This window comes from Ammodytes marinus (genome assembly GCF_949987685.1).
Source record: "Ammodytes marinus genome assembly, chromosome: 17".
NCBI lineage: Eukaryota > Metazoa > Chordata > Actinopteri > Uranoscopiformes > Ammodytidae > Ammodytes > Ammodytes marinus.
The window spans coordinates 8,009,191-8,030,321 of record NC_137221.1 but is presented as its reverse complement, the minus strand read 5'-3'; the positions used below and the strand labels follow the sequence as shown (position 1 = coordinate 8,030,321).

General features: G+C 43.8%; 1 protein-coding gene across 1 annotated transcript in view; it reads right to left on the bottom strand.

The window, feature by feature from the left end:
- Window positions 1-21,131, bottom strand: part of epha10 (EPH receptor A10) — a gene marked incomplete at its 5' end in the record, with an annotated part of 137,276 nt that overhangs the window by 69,737 nt on the left and 46,408 nt on the right. The window lies entirely within an intron of this gene.

Here is a 21,131-nt window from a genome sequence, read left to right as displayed (position 1 = left end):
GGATCAAAGCTGGGAGTTAGTGTGGTAGGGTGTGGGGGGGCGGGGGGGAGATGCAGTGGAGCAGCTGGTAGGGGCAGAGCACAGATCAAAAGGCTGGTGTCCAGGTCTAGACCACAGGCCTGGGAGGTATACGCAGCTACAGGCAGCCAGCAGTGACTATCAAGACATTTTTTTTTTTTTTTTTTTACATCAACGTAATGGCCGTAAATGGAACTGGCAACAAACACAAACACAAACAATTAGCATGAGCGGTGTCGCTAGCGGAAACATGTTACGGCAAATGACTTCAGACAAACGCAACTCGTTATGTGGTGCATATTACATGGCAGCCCATTCTGATTATAGTCCAACTCTTTTAAAACCACACACAAGGGGAAATCGCAAACCATAAAAGTATACATAATCGTTTCCTTTTTTATGAGATTAAACCGCTCGTAGCAGTTAATATTGTTTGTTTGAAAGTCTCCATGTTCTTTTTATCTAATGAATAAATTCCATAACTTGTGTTGACTCTACGTAATGACTTGCTAATTTTAATTTAATGCATTAGTTTTGCCAAGCGTTTCCCAGCATAGTTATACTCGATGCTCCAAAATGTGTACTTTCCGCTTGGCTGCTTTGCAGTTGAGCATGTGTTTGAGGGCATGCGTCCCACTGTGCCCATGAAGAGTCCTCATTAGTATTTTTTCCTCAAGACACTTGTTGTGCTGCTCTGAAAAAATCTACCACTGAGAGACGGTATAATTGCAGTAGAATGGGGTCTGTGATGATTCAAAATGGGCCCTTGCACTCATAGTTACAGGGCTAAATGGCCATGGCGCCCGCTGGGTGGTATTCAAACAAGGCATGCCTCTCTGTGATTGGCTAAGACACCCTAAGCACCTTCTGGCTGAATTAGCCTGTTTGTTTTTATTTTTTCTGCTGACACAAAATTATACATAAACCAATGAGAGTCAAACAAAAAATAAATGTAGCATGCTATATTTCTCCCTTGGGAAGTAATGCATGACTTCTGTTAAGCAGAGAAACCACATTTCTCATGCACACACACAAACACACAGACACACACACACACACACAGTATGACAAAAGAACATGCAGAGAAATAACACACAGTGGTCGATAAATGACAAAAACCATTAAGAAATCCATCCTTCCTTTTATTTATACCTCCTTGCTGTCATTGAGTGAATGTGATTGGCTGCTGGTAGCGGTTGGTGGGAGAGGACACAAAGGGGAGAGAATGTATGTGTGTGTGTGTGTGTGTGTGTGTGTGTGTGTGTGTGTGTGTGTTTTGGGGGAGAGGGGGTCTGATCTATATCGGAATGACGGGGTAAACAAAGGTTACCAGGACAACAGTTGGCAGGGGATTTGATAAAGTGGCTGGGCAAAGGCGGCAGGCACCAATGAATCTATTCTATCTCTTTGATTTTGGCTTGGGGTATGAGGCCTGTTTGTGGCGGACACACACACACACACACACACACACACACGCACACACACAATCTGGTAAAGCGATAACGGATTGAGATGCAGACTATTCTGATCGCAGCAGAGACAACCACAAAGCTCCCACAAGGAGAAGAGGTCAGATGTGGAGATACCAAATGCTGCAAGGAAACCAAAAAGATTGTGTGCATGAACATGTGTTTTCTCTTCTTGTTTTTGTTAAATACAGTAAACAATACAATACCAACCCCCCTGCATAAAATGTATAAGCTACTGCAAGTAGAACTTAAGCTCAGTGTGATAACGCCTCTTAAATATAAACAGTGTGTGTGTGTGTGTGTGTGTGTGTGCGTGTGCGCGAACGCTAACACTCTGCAAACCTATTGATTCAGTATGAACACGCAAACAAGCAGCGGCGGCAGAAGAAGGAGACATGTCGATATACAATCTGGAGAATTCACACCTAATTGTGTTTGATCGCAGGTCGCTACAGATCAATAACAGACGCTGGCCAAACATGTTTAAACACACATACAAGTCGGCAGCGCACGCAACACACACACACACACACACTCACACACACACACACACACACACACACACAATTCATCTTGCTTTTACTCACATAAAACCCTTTTATGAGATGAGATAGGAGATTTGAGAGTTTATGATGAATCAATTAACCAAGTGGTCAATACAATGTCATCTCAATAACATCTCACTCCTTCTGCTGGAAGAAAATGCAGCGGTTCAGCTTTTAACAAAGGCTAGCAGGCAAGATCATATCATTTTAGCTTTTCTTCACTCTAACTCTACCCTGTATTGTATGGATGTAGTGTACAGCAGATAATGTATGCATGAGACACACTGACATGGCGTGAGACTGATTTTCAGTGTAGCGCCCAGCGGCAGGGTCGGATGGGGAGACAAGGGGGCCAACGTATGGGAATTGAGTAGAGGGGTGTGCGGAGATGAAAAGTGCCAAATGAGATAGAACGGGAGTCAAGGAGAGGGAATAAGCATGCTTCATGAATAATTAAATCTAGGCCATAGCCCTAGAGATATTGCATTCAACACACACACACACACACACACACACACACTGGGCAGGTCACTTGTAATGGAGGGATTACTCTCGTGCTCTCGTGACAAGTCAGATCTGATCCAGAGGAAGTGCCTCAGGCAGAGCGGAAAAAGGCAGAACGGAGAAAAAGGGGGTGAAATAAAGAGAGAGAGAGTGGGGGGATGGAGGAAAAACCCTGTGAGGAGGTCAAGTGGTTTTACAAGCTGTGGGCTCTCTCATTATCTCCATTCATTGTTTGCTTTTTTCTTCTCCCTTTTCCTTTTCCCAGCCTGTAGGGTTGGATTCAAAGCCCTCCAAATCGCTCTCTGATGTCTAGTGGTTGTCTTTTCCACGTTCAAAAGTTAACGTGAAGAAGAAAGGGAAAGAGTGTGTGTCATTGTTTTGATGGCGCGGTGCAACAGGCTTTTTGTCGCGACTTGAGTGGAACTACTTGTAAGGCACATGTAAGGAGGCCCAACATCACTCGCCGACTGATGTGACTTATGTCTCACTGATGTTGTTGTGTTGTCCGTTGCTAACCGCTAGCAAATCTGGAATTATGCTAATACAGAAGAAGGGGTGAAATACAAGACAGAATATTGTTTATCTTCTCTTGAGTCCATGTGATAGCAGTGTACGACCCTGGCTCAGTCAGACGCTCTAAGATCTGCCGGGGACAGATGTTATTACACAGTCTGACAAGCTACTTTAAAGTCAGGAGACACATCCAAAGCATGGCTCCCACCCTGCCCTCTTTCTCTCTCTCTCTCTCTCCCTCACTCTCTCCCTCCCTCACGCCCTTCATCTCAGAGTGTGTTACATGGGCATCTCTTGCATTCCTCTCTTTCATCAGTCCACCCAAGTATTCCAACAACAAGCACAGAATGAAAGAGTTCATTTCAAGAGCAGCCTGTGTGCACAAATAGGTGTGTATGTATAGTATATGTGTGTCGGGTGAAGATAAGAGCATAGAATTAAAGAGTCCGGTTTTAGACTGGAGCAGCAGGGGAGTGTGTCTCGCTCTGTGGGAGAAAAATTCACCTCAATCTACCCGACAGCACTTGCACAATAAAAACACACACACACACACACACACACACACGCAAAACGAGCAATCTGTCAATACTCTCCGAAAACCCAAAAGTAAGTGGAGTGCACCTCCCACACATAAAAAATGCCTTTCCCGTTGGTGTGTGTGTGTGTGTGTGTGTGTGTGTGTGTGTGGCCGACCCTGACCTTCGACCTCCCCGTGGAGTCCTGGTGCAAACGGAAATGGAATTTTGCCTTCAGGGATCAATAAAGAATCACATTATAATTATTGACAGCCCAGGCTAAACTGCCCACCGCTTTATAATCCATACCCGCATCTATGAGGTGTCCCAATGTAAATAAACCTACAGAACTACTGAACCTATGCATAACAATAAACTTTGTGGCCCAAAGTATGTGTACACCCAAACAACAAAGTATTAACAGACAGTGTTTAGAAGATGGTGTCTCTAACCCTCAGAATAAGAGAAAGAAATAGAGAGAACGGCATGTAAAAGTATGAGAAAGAAAAGTGGAGCAAAACACACACAGAGAGAGAGAGAGAGAGAGAGAGAGAGAGAAAGAGAGAGAGAGAGAAAGCTGAATCAAAAGATGACAGTATAAGACAGATGGTTGTGGAGAGAGACAAAGATGAGAGATGAAGTGAGCGAGAAAGGAAGACAGAGAAATCTATGCAGGACGGGGAAGACAGAGAGGGATGAGAGTGCCCTTGACTAGAGCCACTGTTATCTTGACGCTTTATCAGTGCTGTGCTGATCTGTGCTGCAGAGAGCACACAGACAGACAGACAGCGGCCATACAACATGGCTCACATCGCAGGGACATTTAGCACGGTCTATAAACCCTGCGCTCACACTAGACACCGTACACACACACACACACACACACACACACACACACACACACACAGCCAAGAAGTGTATTTATGTCCAAGAGCCAACGCTAATGGCGCCGCCGTCATAATGACAGCTATAGATGCAATCGGTCCAAGCTATTTCTTGGTTACTGATGAAATGCACGGCCAGTCACGGGTGTAAAATAAATCACAAGGGAGATGGAATTTCTTTTGTTGTCTCACGGTGGAGAAAGGGAGGCTCAGTAGGAGAGGGAAAAATGAGGATAACGCGGCTTCTTTAATCAATTTGAAGGAAGATCAGTGAGAGCTACAAGCGTAGAATGGAGCCCTCCAGCCACAATTTGAGCCCGGGCGATAGGCTTTTGATGGTTGTTTCATCCCTCAAATTGAGTGGAATAGGAATTTCCAGCTTGTACACTGTCTAACAAATGTACAGAGAACTCCCTTAAATAGGAGGTAATGATGGTGCTTTTCACTGACGCTGAGGTGAAGGGATTGTGACAGGCACCACGCACGGCTCTGAAGAGGCTTCAGCTGCGATAAAGACAGCGTGACAACACAATGACTGAGCTCCGTGCGCAGTATGGATGTAGTGGTTGTGTATGGCTGGGTAATTGGAATATCTAGGCTTTGTGTGAGGGGGGTGGGGGGGTGATCAGTGGTGCGTGCCTGTGTGCTAATCTGTAGCGTGTGGAGCATACATGCCACATGCATTGTGTGTGTGTGTGTGTGTGTGTGTGTGTGTGTGTGTGTGTGTGTGTGTGTGTGTGTGTGTGTGTGTGTGTGTGTGTGTGCGCGCAAGAGTTTAAGATCCAGATAGCGTGGAACATGTCTGTCCTGTGTATAAACAGTTGAGCTCTTGCTCTCTGCCTGAGGGTAATTCCATGCTATAGGAGGAGATCTAGGAAGATGTTAGATGTTAGCGTGTGTGTGAGTTGCTGGTGTGTCTCCATTGGGAACTTGGTTCTTCGGGGTTCGCTAGGCCCGTTTCCTTTCTTCTTCTTTTGCAATTCCCATATCCCTTCTTCCACTCCCGGTAGCCTAAAGCATTAGCTTATACCCCTACACACACACTCACACACACACACATATGTTTATACATATCTCATAATAATGCGAATGCCATTAATGCTACATATACACAGTTCATGTATGATAGGAGTGGTTGTTGGGGGGTAATTAATTAGTGATAGCCAAAGTCCTAGGAGGTGAATGTGAGGGGAATATGTACTGAAGGGGCCAGTATATTCAAATGATCAAAAAATAGTGTGCTGATATGTAGCTATTTTGACACCAACAGGTTATTTCAATCAATATTTCTTATCTCTCCTTGAGAAGTCTTTGCATTTCATTCCAGGCTGAAAAATCATTCTCTTTAGGCAGCTGCAAAGGGACCAGGTTGGGGTATGTCATTGAAAAGAGGCATGTCTTGCATGATTGCGAGCATGCCTTGGCAAGAAAACCACATAAACTGCAGTGACGGAGAAGTCTAGGGAGGGACAAAAAGGGAATGGATGGAGAAGAGGACAGCAGCCCGGAGAGAAGAGTGAAGAGGGAAAGCTGGAGAGACGGTGATTATGTGAAGTTGGGAGGAGAAGAGATGGGGTGACGTGTGAAGTAATGAGGCCAGAATGAGGTCTGCAGCTGTGGCGTGTCCAGCACAACACACACACACACACAAGGCACACAGTAACACACACACACGCACAAACAGACACACAGACTAACACGCAAGCACTCAACTGAAGCCAGCCAGCCGTGGGGACTCCAGAATGACAAATGACAAATGTGTCTTCAGGGAGCGGGGCAGCAGGAACTGAGAGTTCTGCAAGGGTTAGAGGGAAACACAAATCCCACAACACCAAACCACACACACACACACACACACACACACACACACACACACACACACACACACACACACACGACTAGACAAGGAGAGTAGAGTGTGTGAAGAGACATAAGGGCAAAGTGACTGGTCATGTATACTGTATATGAATATCCAGTTACTGGTATGTACAGTAGGCGTGTTTGCATTTGGGCAATATGATCTACATTTGTCAGACATCATGTCAATGCCTGCGATCAAGAGGTGACAGCACACGTCACTACGGACTCAAACGGCATTTGACAAGCTGTTCTCATGCAGACACTCTCTCCATCTCTCACACAGTACACACAGTACACAAACACACACACCATGTCAACCTACAGTGTTGTCTACTTTATTGATTTGTTCTTCTTTCTTCTCTCTTTCTCAGTGTGTGTGTGTGTGTGTGTGTGTGTGTGTGTGTGTGTGTGTGTGTGTGTGTGTGTGTGTGTGTGGGTGTGTGTGGGTGTGTGTGTTTTCTTTGGTCCCTCGTACCAGGGGTGTTTACAAGGCTTCCTCTGGGTCAAAGACACAAACCACTGGAAGTAGAGGGGGAGAGAGAGGTAGGAAGACAGAAAGAGAGAGATAAAGAGTTGGAGGAAGAGATAAGAGGTTTGCCACCAGGGGTTATTAGCTTTATCACACTGAGTATTGACTCAACCTATCGGGGGGGAAGGCTTTTCTGGGTCGCAGTGTCGAATATGCAGCCCACACACACACACACACACACTCTCAGAAATCTCCCCTAACTTTTGTGTGTGTGTGTGTGTGTGTGTGTGTGTGTGTGTGTGTGTGTGTGTGTGTGTGTGTGTGTGTGTGTGTGTTGCTGTTTACAATGAGGGAACTGATCAAACAGCAAACAAAGTCAAGGAGCCCACACAGACACAGCAGTTGGCAACCAAAGTATCCCGTGCCCTGTGCACTAATTGGCATCTTCCTCCTGTGAGATTCACGGAGGGCCTCGGACGGACAAACACACACACACACACACACGCACACACACATACAACACACACATTTATCACACACACCATTGCTGAAGGACGCGGGGGCATGGGAGAGGCTCAGACAAGCGGGGAGAGAAAAAGTGGCGAGGAGGCGAAGGTATCGATCAAAAGAGAAGGAGCAACAGCGTAAAACGAAGGAGAGCAAGACGGAGAGATTTAGACTGGCTGGGTATCGGAGAGTGTCAGTTAGAGGGATGGGGGAGGACAAGTCAAGGGGAATACAGAGAGGAACCTAAGCGTAATCCCCCCATGCAGGGTTTAATGGTTGGACCCAGCGGTGGAGGGCTCATGAGCGGGAGGTCCGAGGATGGATCGATCCAATCCCCTCAGACAGGGGGGGGGGGTAAAACTTTTCGTCTTTGACAAAGAACAGGCTGAAGGGTGAAGAAGAGCGGGAAAGACAGAGAGGGAAAGTTGGGGAGAGGGTGAGTGAGCAAGCCAGATAATGAGAGAGAGAGAGAGAGAGAGAGTTGAAAAGAGACTCAAGGGGGTGTACTGTTGGGTCGGTAATAAGAATGATCTCCGTAATGCTGTTTGGCCATGCAGAATGCCTGGGCAATGCAGAGCGGAGAACACGCTGAGTGTGTCACGCAAAGTGCCAGTCAAGATTTAATTAGAGCTCCTTGTTAGAATATCCTACAAGCACGCTGGAACATACCACTAGTTGGAAATAACGGACCGATCCAAACCTTATACTGCACTCTACATACTCAAGAGTGAAGCAGAAAGACACAGGCACAACCATTTGCAGACATATATTTTTTCCTACGTGACTTAAGCTCTTTGGTTAAACACAAGCACCTCCTCAAAGCTCCTTATTTCCTTTTAGGCACAATTACATTCAAACACACTCAGTAAGATAAAGTGAGCTTAATCTTACACCATATGTATATGGTCTGAGATATGTAATTATAAAATGTGCCCTTTTTTAAGTTGCATAACGTCCGTGCATTCCATTTTGACTGTTTTACGATTGAAAAGAACGGAAGTGATTTTGAATGCATAATGCATCACTTGGGTGCAATGGATTAATCAACAATCTGTCTCCACTTTAATGGAATTTCTCAACATTATAAATTCAACCCATGAATATAAATCAAAGCGCAAAACTTTTTGGAATATTGTCTCCCAGTGAATTTACACCACCCCGGGATCTTTTCATTTGCCCTCCCTTTTAGTTTTTTACATTTCACAGCCTTTTTCAAAGACAGGTAACATTTCCAGGCATCCTATCCATCTTCCATCACTCACTTTTACCATCAAACCCGTCATCCCTCCATCCCTCCCTTTACCCCTACTGGTATAAATCACATCAGTGAGCGGAGCAGAGCAGTAAGAAATCCCTGCTTTTTCCAAGGGAGGAGATAAGGAGTGAGGCACAGACAACTGGATTTAAATAAAGATATTTCTTTCCCTACAGGGCTCATCCCAAAACTGGGAGTGTGCATGGACATTTGGTTTGTGTGTGGGTGTGTGTGTGTGTGTGTGTGTGTGTGTGTGTGTGTGTGTGTGTGTGTGTGTGTGTGTGTGTGTGTGTGTGTGTGTGTGTGTGTGTGTGTGTGTGTGTGTGTGTGTGTGTGTTTAGAGGGGGTAAAAGTAAAAGGAGAGGTGTAGAGAGTATATGATCTAGCGTGCAAAATTGGTTGTGTGTGTCCAAGTGTGTGTGTGTGTGTTTGTTTGTATGTCATGCTGATAACTGCATTATAAAAGCAATCTGCGTGGCACATCTCAAGCTGAATATAAAATGATTTTTTTTTTTTTTAGCATGCAGAGTTCAGAGAACAATCAAACGTGCACAAACACACACACAGACACACACACACACACACACACAGACACACACACACACACACACACACATGCCTGATAACATGCAAATCCTGACACCCGAAGGTCAACTGAGACTCTCTCCCGCTGAACTGTAACGGATCGTGGGAGAAGGGCGGAATATTTACTGTTTGTTCCCTGGCCTTATCGGAGGTGTCACATGGAACAAACACAAACACACGCACAAACACACGCACAAACACACACACACAGCACCTTTTTTTCACTATCTGGTGTCGCTGTAAATTTACTGCATCTATCCTGTCCCCACAAAACAACATGAACTATCAGCCATTCCCGTGTCACATGACCGGTAAACAGAATACTGAACCGTTTTATAGGAACATAAAGTGTTCAGGAGGGAGCTTATGGTGTCTTATAAGACCTGACAATCGCTTTGTAGACATACTCATGCGCCTGTGATTCGTCCATATGGAAAATCTATCTGCATGCAAACACACAAACGACCACAGCGATTAATGTAGCTGATGCAATATTGGAAGATTGAGGGGACATGTTATCTCAGTATGCCTATAGCCACTAGTAAATAGTGTTGAGATTGTTGTGTAAAAGACGCAGACACACAAACAGGCAGTAACAATTTTCCGATTAATCAATCATCATACGTCTAATAATCCATCCTGTCAATCCATCCTGTTAGTAATTTGTCATGCACAAATGCTAAACATGTTTGGATTTAGGTTCCTTTCTTTCAAACGTTTCTGCATTCTCCATTTTGTATCATTGTAAATGAAATATATATGAGCTTTCATATTGCCATTCAGACAAATCAAAAGTTTTGAAAAGCTTGAATCTTGAGCTTGAGGGAATGGTGATGGGGCATTTTTCACAACCTGAAACATTTGGGGAAAAAAACTGTTGACAGGTTAATCAAGGCTGAAAATAATTGGGTGTGTACACCGACTTTGAGCAGTTCATCACCATGTTATAGGGGAGAACGGGGTAATTTGTCACATGGGTTGGATGTCACATTCGTTATATCTCGCCACCAGAGCGCGCTAGCTCTGAAATGTTGATATAAAAAAGGTCCAGAATTGGGATCAGAGGTCACATACATAGACTTCCTTGGAGGAAGACAGCTGCATTTCAGGTGAGAGGATGTTTTGTGTTTTTCATGTCAAATTCAAAATATTTTGCTTCTCAGTATTTTTCTTCTAGGCTTTTACACAATGGGTTTATAACAAAACACTTGTTACCCTCAGAAAGTGTGAAGGGTAAACTATAGTTTAGATTGTGGTTAGCAAGCTAATTAGTTGTCAGATGGTTGTTGGCCTTGATACTAGCAAGAAATTCAAGTTGGGGTTGGTCGTCAAATTTTTTGGGGGGTTGGTTGTCACATGTTATCTCAAGGCTGCAGCCAGAAAAGGAACCCAATAACGAAAGAAATTGTCAAGCTGTATCCTCACTGACACCCCAGAGAAGGAAAGAATAGAGCAGGAAAAGGCAGCTAGCAAGCAAAAGAAAAAAGGGCAACAAAATCAAAACAACTCAGTGCATCCCAAACTAGACCAGCTGCCAAGGCTACAGAACGTTATGTAGGCCTATTTGTCAACTTGACAATGCAATTAAACATTCAAATTTGGTTCTGCCTCCTTGCCTTATTTTTAAGATTTTTCCCATTAAGATAACATTGTGACAAACAACCCCATAGTGTGTGACAACCGACCCCTTGATGGGGTTGGTTGTCACAATGTGTCAGAGTGTCTTTGATGGTAAATTACTTCTTCATTACAATAAGTTGGAAAAAAAGAGAGACACACATTTCTAGCCAACACCTTAAGCTTCAATTTAATGTAGGAATGGCTATTGACAGATGTTTTGGTGATGAGCAATTCTCACTAGAGTAAAAAGTGTGCCTACTTACCCCGTTCTCCCCTACTTGCTGTATGTAGCCAGGGACTTGTTAAAGATCACCTCCAAACAATATGTGAAAACGTATATGAATGCTCACTTTTGAATAACAATGTGTGTGGTTTTTTTCTTGAAAAAGGTCAAATAACCAGTGAATGTATTTTTCCCCCTCATTGAATATATCCAGAGTCTATAAATGTGCCAATCATCGTTTCTTTCAAAAGTGTATCTACATAACAAGAGGTCTCATCTTACAGCATTCTGCACAGTGAAGCCTCAACATCCAAGTGAAGTAACAAGTAAAATACATTCTTGAGCTGGGGAGTTCAACTAGCGTAACAGCAGCAAAGGCACTGAGGCACACATGAGCGCACAAACACACATACCTCATACAAATGCCAAAAACTATCTCCACCAAACAGTATCCCTGACTAAGACAATGTAACAAAATTAAAAATACCCAAACTCTGTACTCAGGGAAAAGAGAACAAAGAGAAAGAGAACATTACATGCATTATTGATAGCATGTGTATTGGGTTTCCCCTGAAATTACCAGGCGAGAAACCAAAAAAATTGCAGTTCTCGGCCCTGTTTTCTGGTAGATTGAATTTAAAAACTACAAGAGCAGCACTGGTATGTTTTCATGAGCACGCTTCCAAGGGGCGTCACTAATACCTCCTCAGCGTGGCTCGCGTTTGCAAAAGATTATTCACAATTTATCCTTGATTTATGTACAATCCCTTTCGCTGTGTAATCAGAGAGGCAGTTTATGCATTAATTCAGAGCATTATTGTGTTTTTTTTCTCTCCACGCCACCTCCCATTCATTCTCCTCTGTTTACATCTTCTTAATGGGCACAAGAGCACATTTGTCATTGTTCTATGGGTAGGATTGAGTAGGATTTTAATTTTTTTTTTTTTAAATCTATTCTAAAATATTGCAGTCAGCACACACTCATGGTTGAGCAGGAATCTCCCTCCATCCATGCTTTTTCTGACTTACAAGCTCCTGCACTCAAGCACTTCATACTATTTTTTTTTATGCCCCCAGGTGAAGCCCACCTCCTCCTTTTTGCCGGTGTCAGTGGCCTGAAACTGTTTTGGTCGGGCAAAGTGATGCATGTCAAAATTTGATGGGACTTTTATTTTTTTTGGGGGGGTGGGGGGTGGGGGAAGTTTTGGAGCTGAAGCGGAGCCCGAAATGTTCTGAGGTCCTGGCCTCAATCAAAATAAAAGGCAGGAGAGGAGCAGAGAACAGAGGCTCACCGTAGATATAATCCTCCGCCTTGGTTTTTTGAACGATTGAAATGTGGAAGAAGGAGAGGGGTGGAGCAGAAAGGAAGGACAATACAGTGCTTAAAAAACAGTACATCTGTTTTCTAAAAAGGGTAAGAGGTTGGAGGAGAATTGGCGAGTGAGTACAGAAGTAGAAGAAAAAAAACAATCAGGGGACCTTCATGATATTAGCGAGGAGCATAAAAGAGCTGCATACAGACAAAGACTGGCAAAATAAAAAGTTGTGGTGAATGCACAACTATATTCTCACAGACAGCAGACAGTAAACAAGAGTGAGCCCGGGAGTTTTTTTTCCTAAGCGTCTCGATGCTGGATGTGAAATACAAGCTGAGAGGGGTTTATGCACTGGCGGAACGAGGAGAGGGTGTAAAGTAAGCAAAGGAAGAGAAGAAAAGAAGGGGGACAGATAGGAGGAGAAGTGTTGTTTTGCTCGCCAGCCCGGCCCTCCTCTGGCCCATGATTCATTGCAAATGAAATGTCACCCTGGCAGGCAGTAATGCAGGCCGGCCCGCTCCCCTGCAGCCTAATTGAATTTTACAGGCACATAAACAACAGTCAGCCGGCGGGTTTGCGAGAGAGTGAGAGAGAAAGAGAGAGAGAGAGAGAGAGAGAGGGACAGAGTGAGAGAGAAAGAGAGAGAGTAGTTATTGATGCTAGTGTTTACAGGTGGAGGCTTCTGATGTTCCATCAGAGTGTGTGTAAGGGCCTCTGGGGGAACATTGCACAAAGCACACAGATGGAGGGGACGCCAAAGCAGGCCTGCCACTAACACGACTCCCTCAAGACACGCGCACAAATTTACACACAACCATGACACTAAAACTGTCTGCGCTCGGAGACACATATTTGCTAAATATTGCAACGTGCTTTTACAAGAATTACCAGAGCTTGGCGACCGACAAGGATGCTATTAGACTTTGAGCATTTTTCACTGCGCTTCTTAAAATACCAACAAAAAAAAACAATGGTCCCATGGCTTCCACCCAAAAGTTCCTAGAAATGAACAGCTTGCATAAGTGTTTGAGGAAGGCTAATGTCATTTTTTTTAATTACACCCCTAGAGTGTTTTCTTGTTCAGCTCACAGCAGCTGAACATGCACTAAAAAAGGCATTTTAGCATTACAGCAATCAAGCATTCAAAACATCAACATTAGAGAATAAAGTTTCCCTAACATAAATCAACCCTTTTATTTGAGTTTAAATGGACTACAGTCCCCTTTCCAAGTCATTAACAATTTGGCTGTCCCTTCAACTAAAACTCCACTGGAAGCCAACCATTACTAAACTATAAGCTGTCAATCATGTGTATCTATTTCTGAACGTTGGCTCTATATTCCCTCTCTAGAAAACCATTCGATCATAGATATATACCCAAAAATAAATTGCCTTTAAAAGAAAAGAAAAAATTCTATGATAATAAACCTCTTGCTAAATACTCTTCCCTGACCTCAGTGTGTGCTCTGTCTAAAGTTAAGTGAGATATGCCGGCAGAGCTTTTTTCCTGCAGTTGACAGCCGCTGTAGAGACTATAGTTACAGTCAGCAGTGTCCCCTTAGGCCGCCTCGAGGGCCGGGCCAATTTGTCCTGATAGAGAACATCACCTCCATGACAGGCTGGCAGACAGACAGGCAGAGAGAGAGAGATATACCTGCTGCACCGGTCCAGACTGATTCCTGAAGCAGTTGTCAACTTCTTTGAATTGAACAAAATGGGATGGAGGGAGTGGCAAACAATTGTCTATACTAGCAATATTGAGTAGATACGAGGCATGCTTGAAGGTATTTTCATTATTAAGTGTTATGCTACTATGACTCAACTGAAATCAACCACACTTTCAGTAGTCCATTAGACTGGGAATCAGGATAATAATTGAAAATACTGTACTTGAACTGTAGACACTATAAATGGCACAATTATTTCGGCATACTCAGCAAAGGCAATCTTTAAGTGAGAACCGACAAGGGAGGATTGACATTTATATTGAAGAGAAATTGTCACAACTGACAATGCCACTTCCTTTGTTTATGTTAGCAGTGCAGTTGTTCCCACCGGGGTTATCTATACTCCTGGATCAATTGTATTGTGGACGAGACGGGCACATTGACAACAGAGAACATACAAAGAGAGGAGACAGGTGGGGGCCGTCAGTTCATTTATAGCCACTTGCGGCTCTTACACAGCCTTTCTCCAGCCTCCCTGGCCAGTGCACTTACCAGGTACCACATACAAAGCAGCATCAGCCTTTTAAAGGAAACTGTCATTCTAAAGCTAGCGGATGCTCAAAGAAAACGCTGCCTTTTTTTCGCCGCCTGGCAGAATGGAAATGAGCTGTAAAAACATGGGTTCAAAATGCTGACCATGGAAAGTCCAAGATCCAAAAACTACTCTTACTACTCTCCTCCCTCATTTCTGCTCAAGTTTTAACTAAATCCATATCTCATGGACACAAACATATTTATGAAACAGTTCTTTGGCTCAGACAAAGGGATTATTTCAGCCTCCCGTGTAGCTCTCCTTTGAGATATGGCGGTGGTGTAACCAAAACCCAACTCCGCTCTCCATCCATCTCCATCCTGCCGCCGGCACGTCTTGCAAATGGTGCCTGCTTATTCCTCTGCCAGCCTATTAAGAAGCTAGTCTGCTTGTTTTTTTCGCCGTCTGTCCTGCCCTCTGCCCATCTGTCTTTCCGTTTAATAGTTCTGTGGCTGGTCCATCTACCTCTATCTGGCTTACAATTGCTGCCTCATAAACTGGGATGAGATTTATCCACGTGCCAAATGAGAATAACGACACGGGATAGATGAGGCTGGCGAGATGAGATAACACGGGTGTAGGGGGAATGTTTTGTGAGGGGTGAGGCAGCCTACATATGTATGTGTAAGTGTGTGCGTGTTTGAGTGCATGTGTGTGTGTGTGTGTGTGTGTGTGTGTGTGTGTGTGTGTGTGTGTGTGTGTGTGTGTGTGTGTGTGTGTGTGTGTGTGTGTGTGTGTGTGCAAGCATAGTCCATGCATTAGGTTAAAATAGTGAAGACTGAAAGGTATGAGCTGTGGAGTTCATTGGTAAGAAGACAATCAGTATCCATCACACTTTCATATCAAGCTGACTCCTCACGTCTTGGTTTTATTGCATGTGTGATTCATGTTTAAAAACTGTTGAAAAGCAACTAAGAGACAGAAGAAGTAGGACTTCTTTGGATTTAAAAAACAGAGTTAGTGTGTGTGTGTGTGTGTGTGTGTGTGTGTGTATGTGTGTGTGTGTGTGTGTGTGTGTGTGTGTGTTAACTTGTACAAGCTTCTTTCTGAGGACCAATTTAAGTAATCTAAGAGTGAGGACATTTTGGCTGATCCTTACTTCTTTAAAGGACCCTTTAAGGGCAAAGGTCAACGGAATGCATGTCGTCAATGAGTGTCCTCAAAAAGACAGAAGAACAAGAATGTGTGTGTCTGTACATGTATGAATGTGTTTATGTAAGATGTCCCCTGACGCAGCAGGACTCCAACCCTCCCTGCTGACTCTGACCTTCCCTCCAAGCAGGCGGTCCTGTTTCTCTCTCTCTCCCCCTCCTCTCCCCTCTCTTTCCATCCCTAAATCCCTACTTTCTGCCATCTCGTCCTCCCCTCCATCTTTCCTTCTGTCATCCCTTGATCCACCCATCCCTCTTTCTCAGTGCGACTGGATGATGCTTTGCAGTCCTTGATCCAGAGCGCCGAAAGGGGCTTCACAAACACACCATCCATCAACGCCGGCAGGGCCAGTTATAACCATATGACAAGCACACCATTCATTTAGTGTGTGTGTGTGTGTGTGTGTGTGTGTGTGTGTGTGTGTGTGTGTATGTGTATGCAGAGCCGGCCCGAGGCATAAGCGAACTAAGCGGTCGCTTAGGGCCCCCGACCGCCAGGGGGGGCCCCTCAAAAAAAAAAAGATTTTTTTTTTTTTTTTTTTTTTTTTTTTGTGTGTTTGATATTAACATCATATTATGCAAATGTGAGTTAACATACAAAAAAATAATAAAATGTTTTGGTCTAGATAATTAATAGCCTAAAAATGTAATCAGTTCATCTGGGAGGTAATCCGAAATTATCTGATCATGTCACGTTCACATCCATGCACAGTGTGTATTGAGTTTATTTAAAAACAATTGGAAATGGGGCTGCCCTCAGTTGCCCATGCACTGTGTATAGTCTATAGCCTATTTCAGCCTCGTCTGTGGAAAAAAAGATACAGTAGCTGGACAACAGAGTTCTTCTGCTTCGTTCCTCTCACTGAATTTAAATGCATTCATTATATTACAGAGAAATATGTCCCATAAAGAAAAAGAGCACCAAGCCCATCCCAGAGGACCCTGCATAATATTTAATTTTATATTAATATTTGTATGGAAAATCCACGTGTCCTTCTTCAATAGCTTCTAATTCATTATTATTCAGATTCATGCATTTCACTTTAAAAAGGTTAAAAAAATCTCCCGGGGGGGCATACCCCCGGACCCCCCTGTCTAACATTTTCGCACAGCTGCACAGTGGAGGCACTCGCAGAAAACACTGGGTGTGTGAATGATATTTAACAAAGATCTATAGTTTCAGCAGCACTAACATTGGAGAGGGGCCCCCTAATCATATTTCGCTTAGGGCCCCCTGAAGGCTTGGGCCGGCTCTGTGTGTATGTATGTGTATAATGCATCTTGTCATGTGTCCCCAACAACACACACATGGCACACACACACACAATATGAACTGCAGAGCCAGCAAAAGGTAAAATACGAGCGTCCGACCGTGCTTAAATAGGCGTATCACTTTAATGAGTTTCCATGTGGAATGAGAAGGAACACCGAGCATCCATGTTGACCAACATGTTCATGTGTGCTTGTGAATTTCATCAAAAAGAACAGTACAATGGAGAGCCCAAACTGTGCATACGTGTGTGTGTGTGTGTGTGTGTGTGTGTATAAGTGTGTGTGTATGTGTGTGTGTGTGTGTGTGTGTGTGTGTGTGTGTGTGTGTTGCCCGGCAAAAATGTACATGGGCGGTCATGTGTGAGCTTATTTTTTCTCTCAATGTTTGATTTTTCAATCTGTGCAAACAGAGCTACGGTTCACTGCACTATGGAGACTCTCACTGTTTCACACTCCGCCCTCTCAGTGTGCCCTGTGTGATGGATGATAGGAAGGGAAAATAACTAATTCAACAGTAGATTTACATTGTTCTGTATGGCGTGTAACACAATACACACACACACACACACACACACACACACACACTGTACATAGACACACACTCGGAGAGACAGAGTGAGGAAGGAAATAAGGGGAGAGGGAATTCTGAGCTCCAAGGACAAACTCTAGCAGGCCAGGGGTTACATGTTAGCTTGTAACATGTGCTAATGCATTGCTCGCTCACTCATGAATTAAAACAGTTATAAAATAATGGACAGCAAAAAAGGAAAAAAACATACAGTATTTCACATCGTCTGCATTTGCTAAATTGCAAATGGCTGATTGTATGACTCTTCTGTGCTACCATTACAATTTGTTTTTTCATTTACAGCCGTCCATGTATTGTCAGTATTGTGTTGAGAAGGTTGCCAGGAGACAAGGATGCTGTGTAACCTGTAGAGAGGGAGGAAGACAAAGGGAGTTGTTTTGTCCTCCTGGAGTCTTGTTTTAATGTGTGATTTCTTCAGAGACCCTTCTGAAAAGATGGAATCCTTCTATTCAGATGGTGTTGATGGTTCCTTTTTGTCGCTCAGTGGCGTTAGGTCATCACAGGAAATTAAATCTAATCAAGCTAAGACAGGGAGGCATGGAGTCTTTTCAGGCTGTCATTATCTATCTGTACCTGTGTGTGTGTGTGTGTGTGTGTGTGTGTGTGTGTGTGTGTGTGTGTGTGTGTGTGTGTGTGTGTGTTTCCTGCTTTGCTATTCGTGAGAAAACTTCGAGACTTCGAGTTTTTTAAGCAATCTAAAAGAAGTCTTGCAAAGTGTTAAGAATTGTGTTTAGGGTGGCTATGGTACATTGAAGGGTTGTTTCCAGGGCAGAGCTAATGGGCTTAAGGCTGAAAATGGAACTATGCATTGATTAGGGGTAAAGCAGTAGTTCCAAAACGTGTTGAATTGTTAAAGGTGGTACCTATTCATCTAATTTCACTCACCATTTTTTTTAATTAAATGTTTTTTTTTAAGAAACCAGAAGTATACCAAGCATTTTTAAGGAAAAAAAAGCAATGGTTATAGAAATGTAATCTTTGCAAACCCCTAAGGGTGCCCCGGCCGCAATTTCAAGTGGTTAAGGTATCGTATGCACTGATTTTGAATGAGTCTTTCTTCAAGTGAATGTATCAGAGCCCCTCTCTCTTTCCCCACATACCCCCACCCTTGCACACACCCACACAGACAGACAGACACACACACACACACACACACACACACACACACACACACACACACACACACAGACAGACACACACACACACACACACCTCAAATCTCTCAGTGTGCCAGTAGACTAGAGGCTCTGCAGGAAACCTCTATACCGCGGCACAGTGGAAATGTCACCCATAACACTCGCCTCAGGATGCCAATCACTTCACATTGCGCCCCACCGTGTGTGTGTGTGTGTGTGTGTGTGTGTGTGTGTGTGTGTGTGTGTATGTGAGAGAGAGAGAGAGAGAGAGAGAGAGAGAGGAATAGAATGTACTATAGCGAGACAGAGAGAATGTCCTCGGCACACATCCATGTGTGTTAAAAGAGCATGTAACAATTATCGATATAAAGTCTGCACACAAAATCCCCCAGAATAGAAAATACGATAACGCCAAATTGATGTCCAGATGTATGAGTTTTTTTTTTTTTTGTTATGCTTTTACCCGGTGATGTGAAAGCATCTGAATTGCCTCTAAGTGCTAATGAGCCTGTCCATCCAAATGAAAGATGGGCTGTCTAGTCACTCGGAAGACTACAGGTGTTTGTCGAACTATGCTTGATTATAGTACACAATGAGAGTGTGTGCGTGTGCATGTGTGTGCGTGTGTGAATGTGAGTGAGTGTGCTGAGCGGTATGCTGGCTTGGGTTACGCGTGAAGACAGAAACAGATGGAGTGGGTTATGGACAAATAACGCAAATGAGGCTACGAGAGAGAGAGTGGGAGTGAGCCCATGTCTGAGCAGCACGCATATGTGCTGTTGTTTGTTACCGCGTGTGCATGTAGGCAAACACACGTGTCGGAAAAATCCTACATGTACATGCATATGTGTGTGTGTGCATGTAAGGAGGAGGGGACTTGAGCAGCAAGGCGCAGGTGTCCCTGAAAATGCCATCCACTTTGAGTGGGGGTGAAGTTTAACAGTGTGTGTATGAGGGAGGGTGATGACAAATGTCAACAAAACGAGGGAAGGCAGGGGGATGGAAAGCCAAGCTGGCACAAGGTGGCATGCCAGGCCCCCTGTGCAGCTAGGGGGGGGGGGGGGGGGGGGCACTCTGTCCGAGCTGTGAATACAGAGAGAACAGCCTGCAAATGCACGCACATCATCCCATATGCAGACTAGCAGCATGTATGTATTGCATCACAGTGTCACATTCAAAAACACATGTATGCAAAGCATTATAGCAATGCACAATAACGAGGTATGTCTTTAATAAAAACTGAACAGTGAAGTTAGTTAGAAGCTCTTTCATCTGTAATGATGAATGGAAAGAAAACTTGGAACTCAACCAAATATAGACATGTGTCAGTGAAGGTTATCAGTCAATTCAGTGAAGGATATTTTGAAGTTTAAATGCAAGGGGATTTTCTGTTTTGGTCTTTGCCACTCACCAGATACTTTTTTAATGGAGAGTTTTGAGGCTTTAAACCTTCTTGGACCAATCACATTGTTTATGTCACATGAACATTGTTGGATCAGACCAATAGGAGAAGTACCCGCTGTGTATATGCATGTGACTGGTATCCGGGTAAGATAAAGACTTTTTCCCATTAAAATATCATTACAAAACAGGTGAGACCAGTATGCTAAAAATAAGCCTTAATGTGACTTCTGTTGAGATTTACTTTTCAATAAGTGCGTGGGCCGCTGCACCTGCTGTCTTTGGAGCATTTTTCCACAGAATAAAGCACGGTTCACAGAGGTTAAATGGGGGCAGACAGATCTATAGGCTGATCCCACATCAATTTTGACCAGATGGAAAGTTATTAGTGGAGGCTGAATAGGGAAGGAAAGAGGTGATTGTGCGACAGCGGGGGCAATCGCTCGACAGCGCCTTCTCACTTACAATGTATCATTCTTAACCCAGGAGGAGGGGGATGCAAATGAATGGCAGCCAGGTTGCATGCAGACGTGTATACCCGCACATATTGCGTCCGTGCATATTTCCCAGACCCCATACTTTGTTCCCTGGAGCCCAAGAAAAATCATTAATCGACAAGTAATGAAATCCGTCTGTACATGCCACACTTACAATAACAAAGCATCATTTGTAAGCTGTCTCGGGCACTAGCGTCCTTCTGCTGTGCCACCGTAGGCCACAACAAATTACACAGTCTGATAGAATCAGGCTCATCTTCAGCTCGTTCTCGCCCAATCTTTTCAACTATTTTACCAGAAAGGTTCTCACGTGATTCAGCCACACTCTGCGTCACCTCAAATCCCTTTTTCATTACTTTTTTCTGTTCATAATTTCTGGACTTTATTAACAAATGTTTAAGTATAGGTATGTCTGCTTAACAAGAAAATAAACAGCAGACAGTCATAGTCACTTGTCAATATGTCATTAACTTTTATCTTTATAGTTTTCCATATAGATATATTTAGTCTGATGATGTGTTCCATGAAAACCACCGGTCCAAA